Source organism: Macaca mulatta, chromosome 11 (genome assembly GCF_049350105.2).
Source record: "Macaca mulatta isolate MMU2019108-1 chromosome 11, T2T-MMU8v2.0, whole genome shotgun sequence".
Lineage (NCBI taxonomy): Eukaryota > Metazoa > Chordata > Mammalia > Primates > Cercopithecidae > Macaca > Macaca mulatta.
Genome location: NC_133416.1, coordinates 38702356 through 38721340, shown reverse-complemented (window position 1 = coordinate 38721340; position 18985 = coordinate 38702356).

The window sequence follows — 18985 nt, the reverse complement described above, 5'->3', positions numbered from 1 at the left end:
ATAAGGCTAGCAAAGAGATCTACGAAACACAGATGTAACTCTGTGAGGTGAATTCACAGACACTAAACAGTTTCTCAGAAAGCTTCTTTCCAGATTTCATCTGAGGATGTTTCCTTTTTCACCATAGCCCTCTAAGTGCTTCCAAATATCCCTTTGCCAATTCCACAAGAACTGTCTTAGCGAAAGGCTTCTTGAGGGGAAAGCTGTAACTCTGTGAGATGATTTCACAGAGCATAAAGAAGTTTCTCAGAAAGCTTCTTTCTCTTTGCTTTCGGAGGATATTTCCTTTGGCCCTATAGTCTTCAAAGGGATCCGAAATATCTTTTCTCAGATTCAACAGAAATAAGGCTAGCAAAGAGATCCACGAAATACAGATGTAACTCTGTGAGTGGAAGTAACACATCACAGAGCAGTTTCTCAGAAAGCTTCTTTACAGATTTCATCTGAGGATATTTCCTTTTTCACCATAGCCCTTTAAGGGCTTCGAAATATCACTTTGCCAATTCCAAAAGAACTGTCTTTGCGAAAGGCTTCTTGAGGGGAAAGCTGTAACTCTGTGAGATTATTTCACAGAACACAAAGAAGTTTCTCAGATAGCTTCTTTCTCTTTGTTATCGTAGGATATTTCCTTTGGCCCTATAGACTTCAAAGGGATCCGAAATATCTGTTCTCAGATTCCACAGAAATAAGGTTAGCAAAGAGATCCAGGAAATACAGATGTAACTCTGTGAGTGGAAGTCACACATCACAGAGCAGTTTCTCAGAAAGCTTCTTCCCAGATCTCATCTGACAATATTTCGTTTTTCACCATAGCCCTCTATGGGCTTTCAAATATCACTTTGCCAATTCCACAAGAACTGTCGTAGCGAAAGGCTTCTTGAGGGGAAACTGTAACTCTGTGAGATGATTTCACAGAACACAAAGTCGTTTCTCAGAAAGCTTCTTTCTCTTTGTTATCGGAGGATATTTCCTTTGGCCCTATAGTCTTCAAAGGGATCCGAAATATCTGTTCTCAGATTCCACAGAAATAAGCCTAGCAAAGAGATCTACGAAACACAGATGTAACTCTGTGAGATGATTTCACAGAACACTAAGCAGTTTCTCAGAAAGCTTCTTTCCAGAATTCATCTAGGGATATTTCCTTTTTCACCGTAGCCCTCTGGGGGCTTCCAAATATCACTTTGCCAATTGCACAAGAACTGTCTTAGCGAAAGGCTTCTTGAGGGGAAAGCTGTAACTCTGTGAGATGATTTCACAGAACACAAAGAAGTTTCTCAGAAAGCTTCTTTCTCTTTGTTATCGGAGGATATTTCCTTTGGCCCTATAGTCTTCAAAGGGATCCGAAATATCTGTTCTCAGATTCCACAGAAATAAGGCTAGCAAAGAGATCCACGAAATACAGATGTAACTCTGTGACTGGAAGTCACACCTCACAGAGTAGTTTCTCAGAAAGCTTCTTTCCAGATTTCATCTGAGAATATTTCCTTTTTCACCATAGCCCTCTAGTGGCTTACAAATATCACTTTGCCAATTCCTCAAGAACTGTCTTAGCGAAAGGCTTCTTGAGGGAAAGCTGTAACTCTGTGAGACGATTTCACAGAACACAAAGAAGTTTCTCAGAAAGCTTCTTTCTCTTTGTTATCGGAGGATATTTCCTTTTCCGCTATAGTCTTCGAAGGGATCCGAAATATCTGTTCTCAAATTCCACAGAAATAAGGCTAGCAAAGAGATCTATGAAACACAGATGTAACTCTGTGAGATGAATTCACAGAACACTAAGCAGTTTCTCAGAAAGCTTCTTTCCAGATTTCTTCTGAGGATAATTCCTTTTTCACCATAGCCCTCTATGGGCTTCCAAATATCACTTTGCCAATTCCACAAGAACTGTCTTAGCGAAAGGCTTCTTGAGGGGAAAGCTGTAACTCTGTGAGATGATTTCACAGAACACAAAGAAGTTTCTCAGAAAGTTTCTTTCTCTTTGTTATCGGAGGATATTTCCTTTGGCCCTATAGTCTTCAAAGGGATCCGAAATATCTATTCTCAGATTCCACAGAAAGAAGGCTAGCAAAGAGATCTACGAAACACAGATGTAACTCTGTGATATGAATTCACAGAACACTAAGCAGTTTCCCAGAAAGCTTCTTTCAAGATTTCATCTGAGGATATTTCCTTTTTCACCATAGCCCTCTATGGGCTTCCAAATATCACTTTGCCAATTCCACAAGAACTGTCTTAGTGAGAGGCTTCTTGAGGGGAAAGCTGTAACTCTGTGAGATGATTTCACAGAACACAAAGAAGTTTCTCAGAAAGCTTCTTTCTCTTTGTTATCGGAGGATATTTCCTTTGGCCCTATAGTCTTCAAAGGGATCCGAAATATCTGTTCTCAGATTCCACAGAAATAAGGCTAGCAAAGCGATCTACGAAACGCATATGTAACTCTGTGAGATGAATTCACAGAACTCTAAGCAGTTTCTCAGAAAGCTTCTTTCCAGATTTCATCTGAGGATATTTCCTTTTTCACCATAGCCCTCTAGGGGCTTCCAAATATCACTTTGCCAATTCCACAAGAACTGTCTTAGCGAACGGCTTCTTGAGGGGAAAGCTGTAAATCTGTGAGATGATTTCACAGAACACAAAGAAGTTTCTCAGAAAGCTTCTTTCTCTTTGTTATCGGAGGATATTTCCTTTTCCGCTATAGTCTTCGAAGGGATCCGAAATATCTGTTCTCAAATTCCACAGAAATAAGGCTAGCAAAGAGATCTACGAAACACAGATGTAACTCTGTGAGATGAATTCACAGAACACTAAGCAGTTTCTCAGAAAGCTTCTTTCCAGATTTCATCTGAGGATATTTCCTTTTTTACCATAGCCCTCTAAGGGCTTCCAAGTATCACTTTACCAATTGCAGAAGAATTGTCTTAGCGAAAGTCTTCTTGAGGGGAAAGCTTTTACTCTGTGAGATGATTTCACAGAACACAAAGAAGTTTCTCAGAAAGCTTCTCTCTCTTTGTTACCGGAGGAAATTTCCTTTGGCCCTATAGTCTTCAAAGGGATCCGAAATATCTGTTCTCAGATTCCACAGAAATAAGTCTAGCAAAGAGATCTACGAAACACAGATGGAACTCTGTGAGATGAATTCACAGAACACTAAGCAGTTTCTCAGAAAACTTCTTTCCAGATTTCCTCTGAGGATATTTCCTTTTTCACCATAGCCCTCTATGGGCTTCCAAATATGACTTTGCCAATTCCACAAGAACTGTCTTAGCGAAAGGCTTCTTGAGGGGAAAGCTGTAACTCTGTGAGATGATTTCACAGAACACAAAGAAGTTTCTCAGAAAGCTACTTTCTCTTTGTTATCGGAGGATATTTCCTTTGGCCCTATAGTCTTCAAAGGGATCCGAAATATCTGTTCTCAGATTCCACAGAAAGAAGGCTAGCAAAGAGATCCACGAAATACAGATGTAACTCTGTGAGTGGAAGTCACACATCACAGAGCAGTTTCTCAGAAAGCTTCTTTCCAGATTTCATCTGAGGATATTTTCTATTTCACGATAGCCCTCTATGGGCTTACAAATATGACTTTGCCAATTCCACAAGAACAGTCTTAGAGAAAGGCTTCTTGAGGGGAAAGCTGTAACTCTGTGAGATGATTTCACAGAACACAAAGAAGTTTCTCAGAAAGCTTCTTTCTCTTTGTTATCGGAGGATATTTCCTTTGGCCCTATAGTCTTCAAAGGGATCCGAAATATCTGTTCTCAGATTCCACAGAAATAAGGCTAGCAAAGAGATCTACGAAACACAGATGCAACTCTGTGAGATGAATTCACAGAACACTAAGCAGTTTCTCAGAAAGCTTCTTTCCAGATTTCATCAGAGGATATTACCTTTTTCACCATAGCCCTCAATTGGCTTCCAAATATCACGTTGCCAATTTCACAAGAACTGTCTTAGCGAAAGGCTTCTTGGGGGGAAAGCTGTAACTCTGTGAGATGATTTCACTGAACACAAAGAAGTTTCTCAGAAAGCTTCTTTCTCTTCGTTATCGGAGGATATTTCCTTTGGCCCTATAGTCTTCAAAGGTATCCGAAATATCTGTTCTCAGATTCCACAGAAATAAGGCCGGCAAAGAGATCTACGAAACACAGATGTAACTCTGTGAGATGAATTCACAGAACACTAAGCAGTTTCTCAGAAAGCTTCTTTCCAGATTTCATCTGAGGATATTTCCTTTTCACCATAGCCCTCTAAGGGCTTCCAAATATCACTTTGCCAATTCCACAAGAACTGTCATAGCGAAAGGCTTCTTGAGGGGAAAGCTGTAACTCTGTGAGATGATTTCACAGAACACAAAGAAGTTTCTCAGAAAGCTTCTTTCTCTTTGTTATCGGAGGATATTTCCTTTGGCCCTATCGTCTTCAAAGGGATCCGAAATATCTGTTCTCAGATTCCACAGAAATAAGGCTAGCAAAGAGATCTATGAAACGCAGATGTAACTCTGTGAGATGAATTCACAGAACACTAAGCAGTTTCTCAGAAAGCTTCTTTCCAGATTTCATCTGAGGATATTTCCTTTTTCACCATAGCCCTCAATGGGCTTCCAAATATCACGTTGCCAATTCCACAAAAACTGTCTTAGCGAAAGGCTTCTTGAGGGGAAAGCTGTAACTCTGTGAGATGATTTCACAGAACACAAAGAAGTTTCTCAGAAAGCTTCTTTCTCTTTGTTATCGGAGGATATTTCCTTTGGCCCTATAGTCTTCAAAGGGATCCGAAATATCTGTTCTCAGATTCCACAGAAATAAGGCTTGCAAAGAGATGTACGAAACACAGATGTAACTCTGTGAGATGAATTCACAGAACACTAAGCAGTTTCTCAGAAAGCTTCTTTCCAGATTTCATCTGAGGATATTTCCTTTTCACCATAGCCCTCTATGGGCTTCCAAATATCACTTTGCCAATTCCACAAGAACTGTCTTAGCCAAAGGCTTCTTGAGGGGAAAAATGTAACTCTGAGAGATGATTTCACAGAGCACAAAGAAGTTTCTCAGAAAGCTTCTTTCTCTTTGTTATCGGAGGATATTTCCTTTGGCGCTATAGTCTTCAAAGGGATCCGAAATATCTGTTCTCAGATTCCACAGAAAGAAGGCTAGCAAAGAGATCCACGAAACACAGATGTAACTCTGTGAGTTGAATTCACAGAACACTAAGCAGTTTCTCAGAAAGCTTCTTTCCAGATTTCATCTGAGGATATTTCCTTTTTCACCATAGCCGTCTATGGGCTTCCAAATATCACTTTGCCAATTCCACAAGAACTGTCTTAGCGAAAGGCTTCTTGAGTGGAAAGCTGTAACTCTGTGAGATGATTTCACAGAACACAAAGAAGTTTCTCAGAAAGCTTCTTTCTCTTTGTTATCGGAGGATATTTCCTTTGGCCCTATAGTCTTCAAAGGGATCTGAAATATCTGTTCTCAGATTCCACAGAAATAAGGCTAGCAAAGAGATCTACGAAACACAGATGTAACTCTGTGAGATGAATTCACAGAACTCTAAGCAGTTTCTCAGAAAGCTTCTTTCCAGATTTCATCTGAGGATATTTCCTTTTCACCATAGCCCTCTATGGGCTTCCAAATATCACTTTGACAATTCCAAAAGAACTGTTTAGCGAAAGGCTTCTTGAGGGGAAAGCTGTAACTCTGTGAGATGATTTCACAGAACACAAAGAAGTTTCTCAGAAAGCTTCTTTCTCTTTGTTATCGTAGGATATTTCCTTTGGGCCTATAGTCTTCAAAGGGATCCGAAATATCTGTTCTCAGATTCCACAGAAAGAAGGCTAGCAAAGAGATCCACGAAATACAGGTGTAACTCTGTGAGTGGAAGTCACACATCACAGAGCTGTTTCTCAGAAAGCTTCTTTCCAGATTTCATCTGAGGATATTTCCTTTTTCACCATAGCCCTCTATGGGCTTCCAAATATCACTTTGCCAATTCCACAAGAACTCTCTTAGCGAAAGGCTTCTTGAGGGGAAAGCTGTAACTCTGTGAGATGATTTCACAGAACACAAAGAAGTTTCTCAGAAAGCTTCTTTCTCTTTGTTATCGTGGGATATTTCCTTTGGCCCTATAGTCTTCAAAGGGATCCGAAATATCTGTTCTCAGATTCCACAGAAATAAGGCTAGCAAAGAGATCTACGAACCACAGATGCAACTCTGTGAGATGAATTCACAGAACACTAAGCAGTTTCTCAGAAAGCTTCTTTCCAGATTTCATCTGAGGATATTTCCTTTTTCACCATAGCCCTCTAGGGGCTTCCAAATATCACTTTGCCAATTCCACAAGAACTCTCTTAGCGAAAGGCTTCTTGAGGGGAAAGCTGTAAGTCTGTGAGATGATTTCACAGAACACAAAGAAGTTTCTCAGAAAGCTTCTTTCTCTTTGTTATCGGAGGATATTTCCTTTGGCCCTATAGTCTTCAAAGGGATCCGAAATATCTGTTCTCAGATTCCACAGAAATGAGGTTGGCAAGGAGATCTTCGAAACACAGATGCAACTCTGTGAGATGAATTCACAGAACACTAAGCAGTTTCTCAGAAAGCTTCTTTCCAGATTTCATCTGAGGATATTTCCTTTTTCACCATAGCCCTCAATGGGCTTCCAAATATCACGTTGCCAATTCCACAAGAACTGTCTTAGCGAAAGTCTTCTTGAGGGGAAAGCTGTAACTCTGTGAGATGATTTCACAGAACACAAAGAAGTTTCTCAGAAAGCTTCTTTCTCTTTGTTATCGGAGGATATTTCCTTTGGCCCTATAGTCTTCAAAGGGATCCGAAATATCTGTTCTCAGATTCCACAGAAAGAAGGCTAGCAAAGAGATCCCCGAAATACAGATGTAACTCTGTGAGTGGAAGTGACACATCACAGAGCAGTTTCTCAGAAAACTTCTTTCCAGATTTCATGTGAGGATATGTCCTTTTTCACCATAGCCCTCTATGGGCTTCCAAATATCACTTTGCCAATTCCACAATAACTGTCTTAGCGAAAGGCTTCTTGAGGGGAAAGCTGTAACTCTGTGAGATGGTTTCACAGAACACAAAGAAGTTTCTCAGAAAGCTTCTTTCTCTTTGTTATCGGAGGATATTTCCTTTGGCCCTATAGTCTTCAAAGGGATCCGAAATAACTGTTCTCAGATTCCACAGAAATAAGGCTAGCAAAGAGATATACGAAACACAGATGTAAGTCTGTGAGATGAATTCACAGAACACTAAGCAGTTTCTCAGAAAGCTTCTTTCCAGATTTCATCTGAGGATATTTCCTTTTCACCATTGCCCTCTAAGGGCTTTCAAATATCACTTTGCCAATTCCACAAGAACTGTCATAGCGAAAGGCTTCCTGAGGGGAAAGCTGTAACTCTGTGAGATGATTTCACAGAACACAAAGAAGTTTCTCAGAAAGCTTCTTTCTCTTTGTTATCGGAGGATATTTCCTTTGGGCCTATAGTCTTTAAAGGGATCCGAAATATCTGTTCTCAGATTCCACAGAAAGAAGGCTAGCAAAGAGATCCACGAAATACCGATGTAACTCTGTGAGATGAATTCACAGAACACTAAGCAGTTTCTCAGAAAGCTTCTTTCCAGATTTCATCTGAGGATATTTCCATTTCACCATAGCCCTCTATGGGCTTCCAATTATCACTTTGCCAATTCCACAAGAACTGTCTTAGCGAAAGGCTTCTTGAGGGGAAAGCTGTAACTCTGTGAGATGATTTCACAGAACACAAAGAAGTTTCTCAGAAAGCTTCTTTCTCTTTGTTATCGGAGGATATTTCCTCTGGCCCTATAGTCTTCAAAGGGATCCGAAATATCTGTTCTCAGATTCCACAGAAATAAGGCTAGCAAAGAGGTCCACGAAATACAGATGTAACTCTGTGAGTGGATATCGCACATCACAGAGCAGTTTCTCAGAAAGCTTCTTTCCAGATTTCATCTGAGGGTATTTCCTTTTTCAACATAGCCCTCTATGGGCTTCAAAATATCACTTTTCCAATTCCACAAGAACTCTCTTAGCGAAAGGCTTCTTGAGGGGAAAGCTGTAACTCTGTGAGATGATTTCACAGAACACAAAGAAGTTTCTCAGAAAGCTTCTTTCTCCTTGTTATCAGAGGATATTTCCTTTGGCCCTATAGTCTTCAAAGGGATCCGAAATATCTGTTCTCAGATTCCACAGAAATGAGGCTAGCAAGGAGATCTACGAAACACAGATGCAACTCTGTGAGATGAATTCACAGAATACTAAGCAGTTTCTCAGAAAGCTTCCTTCCAGATTTCATCTGAGGATATTTCCTTTTTCACCATAGCCCTCTATGGGCTTCCAAATATCACTTTGCCAATTCCACAAGAACTGTCTTAGCGAAAGGCTTCTTGAGGGGAAAGCTGTAACTCTGTGAGATGATTTCACAGAACACAAAGAAGTTTCTCAGAAAGCTTCTTTCTCTTTGTTATCGGCGGATATTTCCTTTGGCCCTATATTCTTCAAAGGGATCCGAAATATCTGTTCTCAGATTCCACAGAAATAAGGCTTGCAAAGAGATGTACGAAACACAGATGTAACTCTGTGAGATGAATTCACAGAACACTAAGCAGTTTCTCAGAAAGCTTCTTTCCAGATTTCATCTGAGGATATTTCCTTTTCACCATAGCCCTCTATGGGTTTCCAAATATCACTTTGCCAATTCCACAAGAACTGTCTTAGCCAAAGGCTTCTTGAGGGGAAAAATGTAACTCTGAGAGATGATTTCACAGAGCACAAAGAAGTTTCTCAGAAAGCTTCTTTCTCTTTGTTATCGGAGGATATTTCCTTTGGCCCTATAGTCTTCAAAGGGATCCGAAATATCTGTTCTCAGATTCCACAGAAAGAAGGCTAGCAAAGAGATCCACGAAACACAGATGTAACTCTGTGAGATGAAATCACAGAACACTAAGCAGTTTCTCAGAAAGCTTCTTTCCAGATTTCATCTGAGGATATTTCCTTTTTCACCATAGCCGTCTATGGGCTTCCAAATATCACTTTGCCAATTCCACAAGAACTGTCTTAGCGAAAGGCTTCTTGAGGGGAAAGCTGTAACTCTGTGAGATGATTTCACAGAACACAAAGAAGTTTCTCAGAAAGCTTCTTTCTCTTTGTTATCGTAGGATATTTCCTTTGGCCCTATAGTCTTCAAAGGGATCTGAAATATCTGTTCTCAGATTCCACAGAAATAAGGCTAGCAAAGAGATCTACGAAACACAGATGTAACTCTGTGAGATGAATTCACAGAACTCTAAGCAGTTTCTCAGAAAGCTTCTTTCCAGATTTCATCTGAGGATATTTCCTTTTCACCATAGCCCTCCAAGGGCTTCCAAATATCACTTTGACAATTCCAAAAGAACTGTTTAGCGAAAGGCTTCTTGAGGGGAAAGCTGTAACTCTGTGAGATGATTTCACAGAACACAAAGAAGTTTCTCAGAAAGCTTCTTTCTCTTTGTTATCGGAGGATATTTCCTTTGACCCTATAGTCTTCAAAGGGATCCGAAATATCTGTTCTCAGATTCCACAGAAAGAAGGCTAGCAAAGATATCCAAGAAATACAGATGTAACTCTGTGAGTGGAAGTCACACATCACAGAGCAGTATCTCAGAAAGCTTCTTTCCAGATTTCATCTGAGGATATTTCCTTTTTCACCATAGCCCTCTAGGGGCTTCCAAATATCACTTTGCCAATTCCACAAGAACTGTCTTAGCGAAAGGCTTCTTGAGGGGAAAGCTGTAACTCTGTGAGATGATTTCACAGAACACAAAGAAGTTTCTCAGAAAGCTTCTTTCTCTTTGTTATCGGAGGATATTTCCTTTTCCGCTATAGTCTTCGAAGGGATCCGAAATATCTGTTCTCAAATTCCACAGAAATAAGGCTAGCAAAGAGATCTACGAAACACAGATGTAACTCTGTGAGATGAATTCACAGAACACTAAGCAGTTTCTCAGAAAGCTTCTTTCCAGATTTCATCTGAGGATATTTCCTTTTTTACCATAGCCCTCTAAGGGCTTCCAAGTATCACTTTACCAATTCCACAAGAACTGTCTTAGCGAAAGGCTTCTTGAGGGGAAAGCTGTAACTCTGTGAGATGATTTCACAGAACACAAAGAAGTTTCTCAGAAAGTTTCTTTCGCTTTGTTATCGGAGGATATTTCCTTTGGCCCTATGGTCTTCAAAGGGATCTGAAATATCTGTTCTCAGATTCCACAGAAATAAGGCTAGCAAAGAGATCTACGAAACACAGATGTAACTCTGTGAGATGAATTCATAGAAAACTAAGCAGTTTCTCAGAAAGCTTCTTTCTAGATTTCATCTGAGGATGTTTCCTTTTTCACCATAGCCCCCTATGGGCTACCAAATATCACTTTGCCAATTCCACAAGAACTGTCTTAGCGAAAGGCTTCTTGAGGGGAAAGCTGTAACTCAGTGAGATGATTTCACAGAACACAAAGAAGTTTCTCAGAAAGCTCCTTTCTCTTTGTTATCGGAGGATATTTCCTTTGGCCCTATAGTCTTCAAAGGGATCCGAAATATCTGTTCTCAGATTCCACAGAAAGAAGGCTAGCAAAGAGATCCACGAAATACAGATGTAACTCTGTGAGTGGAAGCGACACATCACAGAGCAGTTTCTCAGAAAGCTTCTTTCCAGATTTCATCTGAGGATATTTCCTTTTTCACCATAGCCCTCTATGGGCTTCCAAATATCACTTTGCCAATTCCACAAGAACTCTCTTAGCGAAAGGCTTCTTGAGGGGAAAGCTGTAACTCTGTGAGATGATTTCACAGAACACAAAGAAGTTTCTCAGAAAGCTTCTTTCTCTTTGTTATCGTGGGATATTTCCTTTGGCCCTATAGTCTTCAAAGGGATCCGAAATATCTGTTCTCAGATTCCACAGAAATAAGGCTAGCAAAGAGATCTACGAAACACAGATGCAACTCTGTGAGATGAATTCACAGAACACTAAGCAGTTTCTCAGAAAGCTTCTTTCCAGATTTCATCTGAGGATATTTCCTTTTTCACCATAGCCCTCTAGGGGCTTCCAAATATCACTTTGCCAATTCCACAAGAACTGTCTTAGCGAAAGGCTTCTTGAGGGGAAAGCTGTAAGTCTGTGAGATGATTTCACAGAACACAAAGAAGTTTCTCAGAAAGCTTCTTTCTCTTTGTTATCGGAGGATATTTCCTTTGGCCCTATAGTCTTCAAAGGGATCCGAAATATCTGTTCTCAGATTCCACAGAAATGAGGTTGGCAAGGAGATCTTCGAAACACAGATGCAACTCTGTGAGATGAATTCACAGAACACTAAGCAGTTTCTCAGAAAGCTTCTTTCCAGATTTCATCTGAGGATATTTCCTTTTTCACCATAGCCCTCAATGGGCTTCCAAATATCACGTTGCCAATTCCACAAGAACTGTCTTAGCGAAAGTCTTCTTGAGGGGAAAGCTGTAACTCTGTGAGATGATTTCACAGAAAACAAAGAAGTTTCTCAGAAAGCTTCTTTCTCTTTGTTATCGGAGGATATTTCCTTTGGCCCTATAGTCTTCAAAGGGATCCGAAATATCTGTTCTCAGATTCCACAGAAAGAAGGCTAGCAAAGAGATCCCCGAAATACAGATGTAACTCTGTGAGTGGAAGTGACACATCACAGAGCAGTTTCTCAGAAAACTTCTTTCCAGATTTCATGTGAGGATATGTCCTTTTTCACCATAGCCCTCTATGGGCTTCCAAATATCACTTTGCCAATTCCACAATAACTGTCTTAGCGAAAGGCTTCTTGAGGGGAAAGCTGTAACTCTGTGAGATGGTTTCACAGAACACAAAGAAGTTTCTCAGAAAGCTTCTTTCTCTTTGTTATCGGAGGATATTTCCTTTGGCCCTATAGTCTTCAAAGGGATCCGAAATAACTGTTCTCAGATTCCACAGAAATAAGGCTAGCAAAGAGATATACGAAACACAGATGTAAGTCTGTGAGATGAATTCACAGAACACTAAGCAGTTTCTCAGAAAGCTTCTTTCCAGATTTCATCTGAGGATATTTCCTTTTCACCATTGCCCTCTAAGGGCTTTCAAATATCACTTTGCCAATTCCACAAGAACTGTCATAGCGAAAGGATTCCTGAGGGGAAAGCTGTAACTCTGTGAGATGATTTCACAGAACACAAAGAAGTTTCTCAGAAAGCTTCTTTCTCTTTGTTATCGGAGGATATTTCCTTTGGGCCTATAGTCTTTAAAGGGATCCGAAATATCTGTTCTCAGATTCCACAGAAAGAAGGCTAGCAAAGAGATCCACGAAATACCGATGTAACTCTGTGAGATGAATTCACAGAACACTAAGCAGTTTCTCAGAAAGCTTCTTTCCAGATTTCATCTGAGGATATTTCCATTTCACCATAGCCCTCTATGGGCTTCCAATTATCACTTTGCCAATTCCACAAGAACTGTCTTAGCGAAAGGCTTCTTGAGGGGAAAGCTGTAACTCTGTGAGATGATTTCACAGAACACAAAGAAGTTTCTCAGAAAGCTTCTTTCTCTTTGTTATCGGAGGATATTTCCTCTGGCCCTATAGTCTTCAAAGGGATCCGAAATATCTGTTCTCAGATTCCACAGAAATAAGGCTAGCAAAGAGGTCCACGAAATACAGATGTAACTCTGTGAGTGGATATCACACATCACAGAGCAGTTTCTCAGAAAGCTTCTTTCCAGATTTCATCTGAGGGTATTTCCTTTTTCAACATAGCCCTCTATGGGCTTCAAAATATCACTTTTCCAATTCCACAAGAACTCTCTTAGCGAAAGGCTTCTTGAGGGGAAAGCTGTAACTCTGTGAGATGATTTCACAGAACACAAAGAAGTTTCTCAGAAAGCTTCTTTCTCCTTGTTATCAGAGGATATTTCCTTTGGCCCTATAGTCTTCAAAGGGATCCGAAATATCTGTTCTCAGATTCCACAGAAATGAGGCTAGCAAGGAGATCTACGAAACACAGATGCAACTCTGTGAGATGAATTCACAGAATACTAAGCAGTTTCTCAGAAAGCTTCCTTCCAGATTTCATCTGAGGATATTTCCTTTTTCACCATAGCCCTCTATGGGCTTCCAAATATCACTTTGCCAATTCCACAAGAACTGTCTTAGCGAAAGGCTTCTTGAGGGGAAAGCTGTAACTCTGTGAGATGATTTCACAGAACACAAAGAAGTTTCTCAGAAAGCTTCTTTCTCTTTGTTATCGGAGGATATTTCCTTTGGCCCTATAGTCTTCAAAGGGATCCGAAATATCTGTTCTCAGATTCCACAGAAATAAGGCTAGCAAAGAGATCTACGAAACACAGATGTAACTCTGTGAGATGAATTCACAGAACACTAAGCAGTTTCTCAGAAAGCTTCTTTCCAGATTTCATCTGAGGATATTTCCTTTTCACCGTAGCCCTCTATGGGCTTCCAATTATCACTTTGCCAATTCCACAAGAACTGTCTTAGAGAAAGGCTTCTTGAGGGGAAAGCTGTAACTCTGTGAGATGATTTCACAGAACACAAAGAAGTTTCTCAGAAAGCTTCTTTCTCTTTGTTATCGGAGGATATTTCCACTGGCCCTATAGTCTTCAAAGGGATCCGAAATATCTGTTTTCAGATTCCACAGAAATAAGGCTAGCAAAGAGGTCCACGAAATACAGATGTAACTCTGTGAGTGGAAATCACACATCATAGAGCAGTTTCTCAGAAAGCTTCTTTCCAGATTTCATCTGAGGGTATTTCCTTTTTCAACATAGAGCTCTATGGGCTTCAAAATATCACTTTTCCAAATCCACAAGAACTGTCTTAGCGAAAGGCTTCTTCAGGGGAAAGCTGTAACTCTGTGAGATGATTTCACAGAACACAAAGAAGTTTCTCAGAAAGCATCTTTCTCTTTGTTATCGGAGGATATTTCCTTTGGCCCTATAGTCTTCAAAGGGATCCGAAATATCTGTTCTCAGATTCCACAGAAATAAGGCTAGCAAAGAGATCTACGAAACGCAGATGCAACTCTGTGAGATGAATTCACAGAACACTAAGCAGTTTCTCAGAAAACTTCTTTCCAGATTTCATCTGAGGATATTTCCTTTTCACCATAGCCGTCTATGGGCTTCCAAATATCACTTTGCCAATTCCACAAGAACTGTCTTAGCGAAAGGCTTCTTGAGGGGAAAGCTGTAACTCTGTGAGATAATTTCACAGAACACAAAGTAGTTTCTCAGAAATGTTTTTTCTCTTTGTTATCGCAGGATATTTCCTTTGGCCCTATAGTCTTCAAAGGGATCCGAAATATCTGTTCTCAGATTCCACAGAAAGAAGGCTAGCAAAGAGATCCACGAAATACAGCTGTAACTCTGTGAGATGAATTCACAGAACACTAAGCAGTTTCTCAGAAAGCTTCTTTCCAAATTTCATCTGAAGATATTTCCTTTTTCACCATACCCCTCTATGGGCTTCCAAATATCACTTTGCCAATTCCACAAGAACTGTCTTAGCGAAAGGGTTCTTGAGGGGAAAGCTGTAACTCTGTGAGATGATTTCACAGAACACAAAGAAGTTTCTCAGAGAGCTTCTTTCTCTTTGTTATCGTAGGATATTTCCTTTGGCCCTATAGTTTTCAAAGGGATCCGAAATATCTGTTCTCAGATTCCACAGAAATAAGGCTAGCAAAGAGATCTACGAAACGCAGATGTAACTGTGTGAGATGAATTCACAGAACACTAAGCAGTTTCTCAGAAAGGATCTTTCCAGATTTCATCTGAGGATATTTCCTTTTTCACCGTAGCCCTCAATGGGCTTCCAAATATCACGTTGCCAATTCCACAAGAACTGTCTTAGCGAAAGGCTACTTGAGGGGAAAGCTGTAACTCTGTGAGATAATTTCACAGAACACAAAGAAGTTTCTCAGAAAGCTTCTTTCTCTTTGTTATCGGAGGATATTTCCTGTGGCCCTATAGTCTTCAAAGGGATCCGAAATATCTGTTCTCAGATTCCACAGAAAGAAGGCCAGCAAAGAGATCCACGAAATACAGATGTAACTCTGTGAGTGGAAGTGACACATCATAGAGCAGTTTCTCAGAAAGCTTCTTTCCAGATTTCATCTGAGGATATTTCCTTTTTCACCATAGCCCTCTATGGGCTTCCAAATATCACTTTGCCAATTCCACAAGAACTGTCTTAGCGAAAGGCTTCTTCAGGGGAAAGCTGTAACTCTGTGAGATGATTTCACAGAACACAAAGAAGTTTCTCAGAAAGCTTCTTTCTCTTTGTTATCGTAGGATATTTCCTTTGGCCCTATAGTCTTCAAAGGGATCCGAAATATCTGTTCTCAGATTCCTCAGAAAGAAGGCTAGCAAAGAGATCCACGAAATACAGATGTAACTCTATGAGTGGAAGTGACACATCACAGAGCAGTTTCTCAGAAAGCTTCTTTCCAGATTTCAACTGAGGATATTTCCTTTTTCACCATAGCCCTCTATGGGCTTCCAAATATGACTTTGCCAATTCCACAAGAACTGTCTTAGCGAAAGGCTTCTTGAGGGGAAAGCTGTAACTCTGTGAGATGATTTCACAGAAAACAAAGCAGTTTCTCAGAAAGCTTCTTTCTCTTTGTTATCGGAAAATATTTCCTCTGGCCCTATAGTCTTCAAAGGGAGCCGAAATATCTGTTCTCAGATTCCACAGAAATGAGGCTAGCAAGGAGATCTACGAAACACAGATGCAACTCTGTGAGATGAATTCACAGAATACTAAGCAGTTTCTCAGAAAGCTTCTTTCCAGATTTCATCTGAGGATATTTCCTTTTTCACCATAGCCCTCAATGGGCTTCCAAATATCACGTTGCCAATTCCACAGGAACTGTCTTAGCGAAAGGCTTCTTGAGGGGAAAGCTGTAACTCTGTGAGATGATTTCACAGAACACAAAGAAGTTTCTCAGAAAGCTTCTTTCTCTTTGTTATCGGAGGATATTTCCTTTGGCCCTATAGTCTTCAAAGGGATCCGAAATATCTGTTCTCAGATTCCACAGAAAGAAGGCTAGCAAAGAGATCCACGAAATACAGATGTAACTCTGTGAGTGGAAGCGACACATCACAGAGCAGTTTCTCAGAAAGCTTCTTTCCAGATTTCATCTGAGGATATTTCCTTTTTCACCATAGCCCTCTATGGGCTTCCAAATATCACTTTGCCAATTCCACAAGAACTCTCTTAGCGAAAGGCTTCTTGAGGGGAAAGCTGTAACTCTGTGAGATGATTTCACAGAACACAAAGAAGTTTCTCAGAAAGCTTCTTTCTCTTTGTTATCGTGGGATATTTCCTTTGGCCCAATAGTCTTCAAAGGGATCCGAAATATCTGTTCTCAGATTCCACAGAAATAAGGCTAGCAAAGAGATCTACGAAACACAGATGCAACTCTGTGAGATGAATTCACAGAACACTAAGCAGTTTCTCAGAAAGCTTCTTTCCAGATTTCATCTGAGGATATTTCCTTTTTCACCATAGCCCTCTATGGGCTTCCAAATATGACTTTGCCAATTCCACAAGAACTGTCTTAGTGAAAGGCTTCTTGAGGGGAAAGGTGTAACTCTGTGAGATGATTTCACAGAACACAAAGCAGTTTCTCAGAAAGCTTCTTTCTCTTTGTTATCGGAGGATGTTTCCTTTGGCCCTATAGTCTTCAGAGGGATCCGAAATATCTGTTCTCAGATTCCACAGAAATGAGGCTAGCAAGGAGATCTACGAAACACAGATGCAACTCTGTGAGATGAATTCACAGAATACTAAGCAGTTTCTCAGAAAGCTTCTTTCCAGATTTCATCTGAGGATATTTCCTTTTTCACCATAGCCCTCAATGGGCTTCCAAATATCACGTTGCCAATTCCCCAAGAACTGTCTTAGCGAAAGGCTTCTTGAGGGGAAAGCTGTAACTCTGTGAGATGATTTCACAGAACACAAAGAAGTTTCTCAGAAAGCTTCTTTCTCTTTGTTATCGGAGGATATTTCCTTTGGCCCTATAGTCTTCAAAGGGATCCGAAATATCTGTTCTCAGATTCCACAGAAATAAGGCTAGCATAGAGATCTACGAAACACAGATGTAACTCTGTGAGATGAATTCACAGAACACTAAGCAGTTTCTCAGAAAGCTTCTTTCCAGATTTCATCTGAGGATATTTCCTTTTTCACCATAGCCCTCTATGGGCTTCCAAATATGACTTTGCCAATTCCACAAGAACTGTCTTAGCGAAAGGCTTCTTGAGGGGAAAGGTGTAACTCTGTGAGATGATTTCACAGAACACAAAGAAGTTTCTCAGAAAGCTTCTTTCTCTTTGTTATCGGAGGATATTTCCTTTGGCCCTATAGTTTTCAAAGGGATCCGAAATATCTGTTCTCAGATTCCACAGAAATAAGGCTAGCAAAGAGATCTACGAAACGCAGATGTAACTGTGTGAGATGAATTCACAGAACACTAAGCAGTTTCTCAGGAAGGATCTTTCCAGATTTCATCTGAGGATATTTCCTTTTTCACCGTAGCCCTCAATGGGCTTCCAAATATCACGTTGCCAATTCCACAAGAACTGTCTTAGCGAAAGGCTACTTGAGGGGAAAGCTGTAACTCTGTGAGATAATTTCACAGAACACAAAGAAGTTTCTCAGAAAGCTTCTTTCTCTTTGTTATCGGAGGATATTTCCTGTGGCCCTATAGTCTTCAAAGGGATCCGAAATATCTGTTCTCAGATTCCACAGAAAGAAGGCCAGCAAAGAGATCCACGAAATACAGATGTAACTCTGTGAGTGGAAGTGACACATCATAGAGCAGTTTCTCAGAAAGCTTCTTTCCAGATTTCATCTGAGGATATTTCCTTTTTCACCATAGCCCTCTATGGGCTTCCAAATATCACTTTGCCAATTCCACAAGAACTGTCTTAGCGAAAGGCTTCTTCAGGGGAAAGCTGTAACTCTGTGAGATGATTTCACAGAACACAAAGAAGTTTCTCAGAAAGCTTCTTTCTCTTTGTTATCGTAGGATATTTCCTTTGGCCCTATAGTCTTCAAAGGGATCCGAAATATCTGTTCTCAGATTCCTCAGAAAGAAGGCTAGCAAAGAGATCCACGAAATACAGATGTAACTCTATGAGTGGAAGTGACACATCACAGAGCAGTTTCTCAGAAAGCTTCTTTCCAGATTTCAACTGAGGATATTTCCTTTTTCACCATAGCCCTCTATGGGCTTCCAAATATGACTTTGCCAATTCCACAAGAACTGTCTTAGCGAAAGGCTTCTTGAGGGGAAAGGTGTAACTCTGTGAGATGATTTCACAGAACACAAAGCAGTTTCTCAGAAAGCTTCTTTCTATTTGTTATCGGAGGATGTTTCCTTTGGCCCTATAGTCTTCAAAGGGATCCGAAATATCTGTTCTCAGATTCCACAGAAATGAGGCTAGCAAGGAGATCTACGAAACACAGATGCAACTCTGTGAGATGAATTCACAGAATACTAAGCAGTTTCTCAGAAAGCTTCTTTCCAGATTTCATCAGAGGATATTTCCTTTTTCACCATAGCCCTCAATGGGCTTCCAAATATCACGTTGCCAATTCCACAAGAACTGTCTTAGCGAAAGGCTTCTTGAGGGGAAAGCTGTAACTCTGTGAGATGATTTCACAGAACACAAAGAAGTTTCTCAGAAAGCTTCTTTCTCTTTGTTATCGGAGGATATTTCCTTTGGCCCTATAGTCTTCAAAGGGATCCGAAATATCTGTTCTCAGATTCCACAGAAATAAGGCTAGCAAAGAGATCTACGAAACACAGATGTAACTCTGTGAGATGAATTCACAGAACACTAAGCAGTTTCTCAGAAAGCTTCTTTCCAGATTTCATCTGAGGATATTTCCTTTTTCACCATAGCCCTCTAT